The following is an 11,022-nucleotide window of genomic DNA, read 5'->3' on the forward strand; positions in this document are numbered from 1 at the left end:
GCAAAATGCCATTTTTCAAACTTTCATCGTTTTCAATGATAATTAGCCTCATTTGTTAGGCTTCCAAAGTGGTAACAGCAACTAGACAATATTTGCTCGATACTTCAGCAAAAATATTCACAAAACTATTGCATTTTCATCGATTTTCAGCGATTTTAAAAACTGATTCGTAAAACGGAAGTGGTGCAAAACGACCATCTGCCATAGGGTAAGATGCCACTTCATGAAAACATTCAAAAATTACGTCCATCAGTTTCGGGCATTTCCGACTCCTTTTCCCCCATCTGTCCCGCTTTTTTCGTATACTCAATAAATGGAGTATTACCCCCTCCCCGCAAAACGATGATCGTAATATTTGAATAACCCCTAACATGGAAAGCTTAGCCATCAACAACCATGCGTCCCCATGTGTGCCTCGATCTCGTTGGAAACACTTGGCTGGTAATAAAATCACCAGAAAACCTTAATTGTGAGCACGAAAAACCGGAAGTTGCCAATTTTCATTGGGAAATCAAAGGATTTTTCGTGGGTTTGGTGGCCTAGCTTCTAGAAGAATGTTTGATGCAAACATATCTTGACACCATTCACCTATAGCAATGATCAAGTCCCATTCAGGAATGATTTTATGAGTTGGGCCATTATACCCCATCTTGGCATTTTGGGCTTTGTTCCCCTACGCATCAGTGCGCCTGATAGGGGAACAGAGCCCAAAATGCCAAGATGGGGTAAAATGGCCCAACTAATAAAATCATTCCTGATTGGGAATTGATCATTACTATAGGTGAATGGTGTCGAGATATGTTTGCATCGAACATTCTTCTAGAAGCTAGGCCACCAAAGCCACGACAAATCTATTGATTTCCCAATGAAAATTGGCAACTTCCGGTTTTTCGTGCTTGCAATTAAGGTTTTATGGTGATTTTATTACCAGCCAAGTGTTTCCAACGAGATTAAGGCACACATGGAGGCGCATGGTTGTTGATGTCTACGCTTTCCATGTTAGGGGTCATTCAAATATTACGACCATCGTTTTGCGGGGAGGGGGGTAACACTCCATTTTATGAATATACGAAAAAAAGTGGGACAGAGGGCGGAAAAGGAGTCAAAAATGACCGAAAACTGATGGACGTAATTTTTGAATGGTTTCATGAAGTGGCATCTTACCCCATGGCAGGTGGCCTTTTTGCACCACTTCCGTTTTACGAACCAGTTTTTAAAATCGCTAAAAATCGATGAAAATCCAATAGTTTAGTGAATATTTTTGCTGAAGTATCGAGCAAATATTGTCTAGTTGCTGTTACCACTTTGAAAGCCTAAAAAATGAGGCTAATTATCATTGAAAACTATGAAAGTTTGAAAAATGGCATTTTACCCCACTTGGCCCTGGGTACCAGAGCAGGAAAGGTGCAGTATCCAGTCATACCCAGTACCGTGCGTCTCCACTACCCCGTTGGCAAGTGCTCAGAGTCATAGAGACTTACAATGCGTCGAGTGACGAACCCTACATAAGAAAGAGAATAAAAGTGCAACATTAGTGCAACGCAGTTATTTTCACTAGTGACAAGGCAATGCAAACTTCTGTTGCTAAAGTAAACTTTCCTAAGTCTGTGATTCAATTCAAAATGTTCACGTTCCCGGGAAAGAGAGCTGATTCGATAATCTCACAGTGGAACCGCTCTAGGTTGCTCTGGGAATCCATAAATTTGTTCCAGGCAGGACTCCTCCAGGAGTTTCTTTTGGGATTTCCAAGGAGTTTGTGGTGAGATTCTTCCTGGGGTTTATTAAGGATTCCTTCAGAAGATCATCCCCTGAGCTTGCCCCTGAAGCTAATTCAAGAGCTCTTGCCAGGAAGAACTCCTGGGATTCTTCTTGAGATCCTATCCTGGATTTCTTAAGGAATACCTTCAGAGATTACTTCAGGAGATCCTGGATTTCTTCAACGTTCCTTCCGGAATTTCTCTTAAGAAGCCAAAATGCAATCTTTTAGTTTTATTTATTCACAAGATCTTTTTCTCATTTGTTTTTTGTTTGCGCGTTTCGCCGTAATTTATCACGCAAGAATGTACAAAATCGTTCATAGATGGTCGCCTGTATATCCGAGAATGCATCATATCATGTTCGTGCCTTCAGGTACAGTAAATGTAGAAATTAGCTAATGATTAACCGCACAGAAGGTACCGAAGCGATTAAACATCATAATCAACCGCGCATATCTATGAATGTGTATGTACAGTATTTCGCGTTTTTTTTTGCGGCGTATAATAAATATATTTTATTTAGGAAATGGGACAAATGGGAAATGGATACAACAAAATGGTGCATAGTCTCTGGAAGTATAAACATTCTTTAGAACAAATCCTGAAAAATCGAGCAATCAAAGCATATTGGAAGGGAACCGTTTCTCCTAAGGGATTTAAGTTTCTGGTCAAGTTACTTCGCCTCGAATCAGTAGAGCAAACCATCTAAGCCGAGTTGTTGTCCAGCATTCTTGCAACACCGCCGAAGCTCGTCAATGGCATACGCCGCTCGAAAACTTCGAGTGCAGGACCTCTCGAGCATGGTTTATACTCCAAACCAATAATATCATAATATCTTAAGGATAAACACAATCGTAGCGGAATAATCGAATTTCAGTCCTTGATTTGGTTAAAAGTTAATGTAACTGACAGGCTCACGTTGAATAATAAATGAATAATTGCAATATTCAGATCAATAGGGTTTCACTGCATTTTGTCTTTTATTTAATGACTTTCATCGTATTCGCCCTTTCAATATGTCTACCCCATGGTTGCCATAATCCGCCACCTGGGCTCTATCTCCTTTCTTGTTCTAGCTGTAAGACAATGTTCACCTATCTCGTTCTCGCTACCGTTGTGTACACTGACACCCGCATCGGTTCGGATGCGCAACATCAAACACAACACCGAAAGAAGCTGAAAAATCGCTGTCGCGACGAATATTTTGTTGATATTTCGGTCGAGGGAAATTTGTGCGGTCGAATTTATGGTGGTAATTTCGCTCAGTTTCTGACGAAAATGTGTGATTTGCTTTGCGGAAAGTGAGTGCTGATTAAAATTGGTGTACATTCGGTGTTTCAACAACGGCAGAGTGATTAATTTCCAATAACAAATCTCGGATTCCAATCGGCGCTTGTAAGTAAAGAAAAATCTTCGCATCTTTTTGTTTTCGTGTTTGTGGAGGAGGAAAATCTAACCTCGAAAAGCGTTCAAAGCCATCTTTGTTGTGTGTTTGTTGTGGCGCCCTCCGTGCGTATTTTCGCTTCGGAAGAAAGCGAAAAGCAAAAGAAGCCAAAACAAAATAAGGAACGACGAAGTTGTTTGTAAATAAGCTAGCTTCCAATGTTGGTGATGTAAAACGGCGGTGTATCGCATTTGATGATTATCAATTAGCAGGAGCCCTGGTTCAAGGACGTGTTTATAATCATGGACTCTCTTCGGCGGTCGGGTCTCGGGAGGTGATGCGGGTGGAAAGGTAGAACGAGTGCAGAGTTGGTGTTGGGCCACCGCGAAGACTGATGAAAGCGGTACTCGCTCGCCGGTAACGTTAAGCTGCATAAAAGATCTTGTGATTCGCTGCGATGTGGATGGACGGCAGTGAGGCCAGACATGACTTGATGAAGTTCTCCACAATTCATATGTTAGACACTGAGAGAATTAAGCTAAGAGCTCAATGATGAAATGAAAACGGTAGGGTAAAAAATATAATTTGGACATGCATGTAATTTGGACAGGCACGGCGTTGTACTTCTTGTTCCGTAGAGCTTATAAAAGTAAATACTTCTCAATATCGATTATTGGATCAAGTAGACCCTATTCTGATGACTTACGGTGAAAATACGCTTAACAATTAAGAATTTACTTCAAAATTATCGAAAATGTAAATTATTTCACTAAAACCCCTCAAATGCACAGGTATGCAAGACGACATACCTTCCACAATCACACACAATATTCGCTTCAAAATCGTTGAATTAATAATTGTAAGAAATTTAAAAGCCTTATTGCAATGGAAAATGTTCAATAAAGAAGCATTAGGCAGCCAATCTCTTAACATTCATCTAGGGTATGTGTGCCATCAGTAATCTCATGCTCCCATTTTCATCCTATTCGAAAACATGCGATTACGGCACCGATTGACTCCGTTCTTTTTGTTTTCATGGGTGCTCACTTCTAACAAAAAATACAAAAATAAGAAACAAAACAAACAGCGCTTCAGTCCTTTGTTTTTCGTGGGATGAAAATGGGAGCCACATGCTTAATAAGGGAACCAATACCCTATAACGCTTAAAATAAGTGGTGTCCAAAATACATTACAAGTTTTCTACTGTAAATATATGTTGGTCACCTGACAAACTACATGGGGATGCTGTACAATTTCATACTTGGAAGCGTTTTCTGTGCGTCTGGCGATATTTTCTCTATTTTAACTAAAATTGTAATAGTTATCAAAATAGATGCCTGTTAAGAGGAAAAATTTGATTATTCGCAAGAAAATATTTGTTAATTTATGCTACTTCCACGATTTAGCAGTATTCATGGTTAAACATTGAGATAATTGCCCTGTCCAAATTATATATACCTGGGGGTGTCCAAAACATATATTCGGTGTCCAAAAAGCAATTCTAACAGGCGATTGGAAATTGTGATTTTCTCAGTTTAAAATGCTTTCGTTAAGGTTTTTGTCACCAGGAACGTAAGGTACAGTCATATCATAAGCGTATTAGTAACTTTGCGAAATAATCAATTACTTTCTAAGGAAGCTAGGGGATGATTTTTCCAACGTTGTCTTCAGCCTGTCCAAAATACATGAATTACCGTCAAGGCGCCATTCACCGTGGGGGCTCCATTCACCGTGTGCCTTCGAATAGTTTTTCATTATTTCCATATTATGATTGAATGATATGACAATTTCCCTTCAATTTCACCAATACAACACTAATGTATTGTTACCATGTCGAAACGCTCATTAGAAACATTTAAAAGTATCATTTTGACTCTAAAGTGTGTTTACATGAAGCGGGTTTCTGCTCGTTCACTGCATTCATAGTGAAAAAACGAAAACTGCGCTAAGGTGATTTAAGCGATAAACTAAATGTAGTAACGTTTTTATTCCACCAAGAAGCAATTAAATTCACATATCAGGTATGTATTTTGCTTTACCGAAGTAAGTTTAACAAGAAAGTACGATTACTCGTACTTTTTAATTGAAACAAAAAGGCACGGTGAATGGGTACCCTAAAAATCAATGGTCTCCATTCACCGTGCCCCATATTGTCCCATATATCTAGAAAAAATCGAAAATTTGAACAATCGTTTTTCTAATAAAATCTTGCAAGTTATTACTTGAAATGAATTTAAACGAAGAAAATTCCTTTGGCTGGGTTGTTTTGATCATTTTTAAACAAAGTAGAATACAATTTCTCATACACGGTGAATGGGTCCCTACTACCACGGTGAATGGTGACCTACCACGGAATTAGGCGACCCTACTACCTTTTACTAATTGTACTATATCACCAAATTTTGTGAAAAATTTTCTACTTCTGTGGATATTGCTTTAATTTTAACCTATAATGAAGGCAATTAAAAGCGACACCAACAATGTTTATAATACTAGTGTCAAATGACAGCCCTTATTTGCCCCGAATCGTCTTAGATCCACGGTGAATGGTGCCTTGACGGTACACAGAGTAACAAAAATTAGCTTTTGGTCTGTCTCAAGAGCAAACTTATGTGTCTCTGACAGATTTTGGGCCGCTGATTCCGAATCCAGGCTCAGATTTGCTCCAGCACGTCGTTTTGCTTGCCTACTTTGTTTTTGACATGCAGCTCTTCAGAAAAATGGCCCGCAAAATGGAATTTCAGATTTTCCCGTTTTCTTGCCTTCCCGGTCACTTTTTCTAATTATTTTTTTTTCGTACAAACACGTCGGAGCCTTGGCGGAATGCCACAGTGAAAGAATCATGTCGATCTGTTGACCCGTTCCCGAGCCTATTCGTGATATACAAACACCATTCCATTTTTATTTATATAGACTTACAATAGATAAAAAAGGACAGCACTCCCAACGCTAATATTAAAAGACCAACAAATGCTCCGCTGCCTAAGCGACTGTCAAAAAATGCAGAATGTTCCGGAGAAGGAGTTCACTTGAAATTTGAAACCAGTTCCGTGTCAAGTCTATCAAGGATCTAGGAGTAATAATAGACTGAAAATGAGGCTTTAATAAGCACACGACTTCAACAATCGCTAAGGCTTTTGCTTGGGCTCGTCAGTCAAAATGTTTTGAAGTTCGAGGACGTGTACGCTCTGAAAACTGTTCACTGCTCGCTTATCCGAAGTATACTTCAATACATAGTTCAAAACTGGGCTCCATATCACGAAACTCATAACGAACGGGTTGACTGGTGCTTCGTTTGTTAATCCTTACGAAGACTACCATGGCCTGAACCACTACAGATGCCGTACAACAAGAGATGCCAATCGATAAGGATGAAATCACTGCGCAAATGTTGCTTGTATCAAACGCGATCTTCTCAGCAACAGGATTGACTGTTAAAAGCCACTTCAGCAAGCATGATTCATCGTACCAATGCGCCAGCGATCACTTGTTCAGCACAACTCGACATCGCACCATGTTCGGACAAAACCTTCCGCTTGAACGATGCTAAAATTCACTCGACGAAGTTGAACTTAACAGTTATAATAAATAATGTTCAGGATCAAGGATGGGAACACTCACTTGCAGAGAGTTACACTCACTTGATGTTTTCTCAGCTCAGAAGCGTGCAATCAAGAAATGGTGTATGAACGACTTTTGCCTTGTGATTTAATCTAAAAGTTTGCCGAATAGAGTAGGGGTCGCACACGCATACCGAAGTAGTGAAGGAGCTGCGAAGACAACTCTCCACGAGGTGAATGTGAATTACACTCACCTCGTGGAGAGCCGCTTTCACAGCTCTGTCACGACTTTGATAAAACCACAAGGCAAAAGTCATCCATACACCATTTATTGAGGGGTTAATTTTTCCTAACTGTCTGTCAGATGAAGGAAATGAAATAGACGTGTGCGTCGAAGCGGTTTTCTTCGGCGGCGGCGTTTATAGTAATTTCAGGCAGCGTAATCGGCGTGACCTTATTTTTTTAGTGAATTTATCATTTCGTCAATACAGAATAATTTGTTTCCTTCCTGTATTTTTTCAACACAATTTTCATCAATTTGTGCGAAAGGTTTACACGTATGTACATCAGAAATCTCAATAAAAACTATCCTCGCAAGAGTTATGGTAAACATTTTAGAGAGAATCCTTGAGGATGTTTACCAGGAAATTTATAAAGGATTCCTCTCGATAGAAACTCATAACGTCGCACTTCTCTTCTAAGGATATTTAACCCTAAAAGGGATACCTGGGGTCCATTGGACCCCAGGCGCCTTTCAGAGCTCGTCTTTGATGGAACATACTCAGCGAGGTGACGAAACTGAGGCCATGAAGGTATCCCTTTTATGGTTAGAAGCCACTACACCAGCGGCGTCATGGTCGCGATTTTTTCCGCATTCAAGTTCGCAGATTGTGAACAATCCGCGGTACCCACTTACGTAATTTATGTTTAGTCCCTTACTGTTAGAGTTGTCAGATCGGTGTAACACGCTAAATATAATTTACACAAAAGATAATTTACACGGAAAAAATACACGGTAATGAATATTTATTGGGAACCGGACAGGACACAGAAAATTTAATGGTTTTCTTTGGTACATCGAGGTCTTGAAATTAGTCTATGACTACACCGTCTTCAATCAGAGCTCTGCAGAGGTTGCACAGACTGAACGATTACTAACATTAGACAACGGACAACACACGAAACACCCAGTGGTACAGTGGAGAACGTTCCGTTTGACGAAACGTTTTCACCGACTGAAGTGGGAATTGAACCCACATTCCGAGGCTTACGACTCGGCCAGACGACTGACGCCCCTAACCGCACGGCCACGAAGCACACAAACATTCTTTTCTAAAATTCATTTTAGATCAGTGCTGTCATGGTAAAATCTGTTTTTTTTTTTTTTTGGATTTCGGTTAGACGAATATCCTACCAATAGACTGCCCCTGAAAATACCTTCATTTTAACGAAAAAAGATTAAATTTATCTCAGCGGGGGGATTCCAAGTTACAGACGTATGAATATCTACAGGGTGGCAACGTAGAAATGATACACCTGAAAACTGATGCAAAATTCAAACAGGATTTAATTTTTCTGCAAATTCACTTTTAATAACACAACAAAGTATTAAACTTACAAAGTATTTAGTTCAATAAGAATCATTCCCCCGAGCATTCCCCTTTGTTTTGAATTACGGCCCGCAGACGCTTCTCGAAGTTATTACAAGTCGCACGCACCTCTTCGTCCGGCATTTCATTCCAAATTTTTTACCAAATGGTTCTTGAAGGTATCCAAAACCAAGTTCTTTGCGTCGCCCAGATTCCCTAGCATGTATTCCCATGTACAAAAGTCCAGTGGGTTCAAATCGGGAGGCAAAACCAGCTATTCCGATGAGCTGATGAAGCACGGTAAATTTGGCTTGCATCACTGTTCAACAACCATTGCCTTATGCATCGGTACTGGGTCCTGCTGGAAACAAAAACTGCCTCTTCCAAACAGCTTCTTGGTACTGGGGAATAGGTGATCTTTGATGACGTGTTGTAAAAAGTACTCTTTGTTGATTTTTATGCCCCTGTCGATGAACAACAATGGTAATTGGCCTTTTGTTGATATGGCGCCCCAAACCATCACCGCTGCAGCACTTTTAGATATCGTTGAACCTCCCGTTTGTCGGCAGGAATTTCACGAAGACTTGTTTTATACACACGATCATTTTGTTTATTCAGAGACGCTTCCACTTTTCATAAAAAAAAAATGTTGTGAGCAGCGTGCGGCTTGAGCAGAACGCGAGATCTGGCAACCCTGTCGGAAATATTCTGAAGGGTAAATCCGTGAATCCTTTGTTTCCTAAAAGCCCCATATCTAAGATCCCGTTTCCCCAAGCACACTTGTTTTCAATGCAATAGCATGAATGGCAACGTATGGCTCCTAAACTAGTGTATGTATCACTTTTACGTTGTACATTGCACTAAAAATCAGGTAAAATCACCTTTATTTGACCAAAACTGCAAGAAATAATCGCGTGCTGTGAACGAATACCCTACCATGAAATTGCCCATGAAAAAATCTTCATTTTAACGAAAAAAGATCGACGATATTCCAGCGGCGTCCAGAGATATTCAATTTTACGACATTTTCTTAGAAAAAAAAACCACTGTGACTGTTTTTTGATAGCATACTTCTAAGGGGGCGTCTTTAAATGGCGTAGCTTTTTTTACACGATTTATAATACTAATCTCCCCCCTCGTAGCATTCGGATACACTCCCCCCCCCCCCCCCCCCAAAAGGCATAGTTTGCACTAATATTCGAGAGACCCTGAAGGAGTTTCTTCTAAAATTCTTTCAGCTGTTCATTCTGGAATTCCTCCATGAGCTTCTTCTGGGATTCCCATTTTTAAGAATTCCTCCCTTTTCAATTCCTTCAGCACTTCCTTCAGAGCTGCCTCCAAGAATTCCTTCCGGAGTTTCGGTTTAGATTCCACCAAAAGATGCTTCTAAGATTTCTCCGGGAGTTTTTTTTTCAAGTTTTTTTAGTTTATCCATGGTTCCCTTCAGGAGTTCTTTTAAGGTTTTCTTCTCCTCTCTTCCACCACCAGTTTCTTTGGACATCTGTTCAGGGATTTTAACCGGAATTTCATTTGAGATTCCATTAGAACTCCTGTTTGGGTTTCCTAAAAAAGGTTCTTCCTGGATTCCTCTAGAAGTTTCTTATGGGTTTCTTTCAGGAATTCCTTCCGAAATTCACTCAGATATTCAATCCGAGATTTTTGCAAGAATTTCTTCCGACATTCTTTGAAACCCCCTCCAGGAGTTGCTTCTGAGATTCCTCCAGGGGTTCTTTTTTGGATTCCTTCGGGAATTCCTTTCTAGATTCTTCCAGGAGTTTCTTCAGGGATACCTCGAAAACTTCCTTCTAGAATTTATCCAGGATTTTTTCCGTTTTCCCTCCATTCACTTCTTCCACGTTCTCTTAGAATTCCGCGAGAAATCCCTTTACGGTTTTCCCCCAAAGTTCCTCCTGGAATTAGGGGAGACTGGGGAGACTTGATCCCTTTGCCTTTAACTTCAAGAAAAAGAAAAACACAAAACTTGATCCTTTTTTCGTACAGAATGGAATGTAAACATCTATTGCAAGTTTAAACACAACAAAAGGACTTAAAATTATTGTCAATGTTTTCAAAACTGTGTTTTTATGGAGGCATGGCTTATGATGTGTTTTTCAAAAATGGGCCTCAATTGATCCCCTTTCGAGCACATGGTTAATTTAAAGGGAAAATAACTCCAGAAGCTTCATATTCATTTTCATTTCAAGTTATCTTGTATTTTTGATGGTGTGTAATAAAATAATAATTATCCGACGTTTTATCATTGAATATACTAGAATTCCGAGTAAATATAGGCTTCCAAATAGAATTTTATTTTTCACATGTATAATGTGTGTGTAATCCTCGAGGGATCAAGTCTCCCCATGTCACTGTTGTATATACCAAGCTGCATTAATTAAAATATTTATATAACAGCCTTATCTGAATGAATACGTTTGATAGTATTTTATTTACACTATGTGCTGTAAAATTTTGGCACGATTTGGTTCAATTTTTACAAAGTTATTGAGATTTTACGGAATCGCCCAAAAGATTTCTGAAGGACTGAAAACAAACTATCAGCAACAAATAAAATCAATTGTATCCAAAACATTGTCGTCTGTCAAGATGTAGTTTTGGGAAAAAATATGCTAGAAGAAAACTGTTTTTGATTCCGAGAAAATATGGGGGGAACAAGTCTCCCCAGGGCCCATATAGCCGAGGCGGTAAACGCACGGGTATTCAGCATGACCATG

At 39.6% G+C, this 11,022-nt stretch overlaps 1 protein-coding gene across 1 annotated transcript in view; it reads left to right on the forward strand.

Moving 5' to 3' along the window:
- Positions 1–2,892: 2,892 nt before the first annotated feature.
- LOC115260636 (mitochondrial protein C2orf69 homolog) overlaps positions 2,893–11,022 on the forward strand; it is a 111,292-nt gene continuing 103,162 nt past the window's right edge. Inside the window, exon 1 of the mRNA XM_029861703.2 lies at positions 2,893–3,152. The gene's annotated coding sequence lies outside the window, so the exon portion shown is untranslated. The remainder of the gene's footprint in view (positions 3,153–11,022) is intronic.

The sequence above is a fragment of the Aedes albopictus genome, chromosome 1 (genome assembly GCF_035046485.1).
Source record: "Aedes albopictus strain Foshan chromosome 1, AalbF5, whole genome shotgun sequence".
Lineage (NCBI taxonomy): Eukaryota > Metazoa > Arthropoda > Insecta > Diptera > Culicidae > Aedes > Aedes albopictus.